A 541-nucleotide genomic window follows, 5' to 3' on the forward strand; every position below is an offset into this window, starting at 1 on the left:
AAAAAAAAAAAAATTTGCCCATAGGAATGCATTGCTAGATTCCTATTGATTATTTAAATTTGCAATAGCCAATAGTAAACTAGCATTGTACCCACCCTCTGCTGATGGAGAATTTTTTTTTTTCTATTCTGGCTCCGTGTCAAAAGAAAAAAAGAGAAATCAGTGTTTCTCTCCTGGGCGGCCGGGAGAGGGAGACTCCCGGAGCGCCCGGGAGAGTTTGCTGTCTGGAGATCAGTGTCCCTGGTTAGCTGGTAACCAGAGACGCTGATCTCTCTGCAAGAGGCCGGAGCCAGCCATAAGATCACGGCTGGCTCCGCCCAGCTGTCAGAAGCAGGCTGTCGGCCGGCCAATAGCCGGCTCGACTGAGCCGCTCAGCTAAGTTTGTGAATAGCCCGTACAGCACCCCTTCGGTTCTACTGAACCGAAGGGGTCCTGGGGCCGAAGCTAGCCGAAGGACCAGCCAAAGCTACGGCTAGATCCTTCGGCTGCTTCGTGAATAGACCCCTACATTTTTTATAAAATCTTCCCTTTTTATCTGTGT

The sequence above is a fragment of the Nanorana parkeri genome, unplaced genomic scaffold (assembly GCF_000935625.1).
Source record: "Nanorana parkeri isolate BGI_ZX_2015 unplaced genomic scaffold, ASM93562v1 scaffold15, whole genome shotgun sequence".
Classification (NCBI taxonomy): Eukaryota; Metazoa; Chordata; class Amphibia; order Anura; family Dicroglossidae; genus Nanorana; species Nanorana parkeri.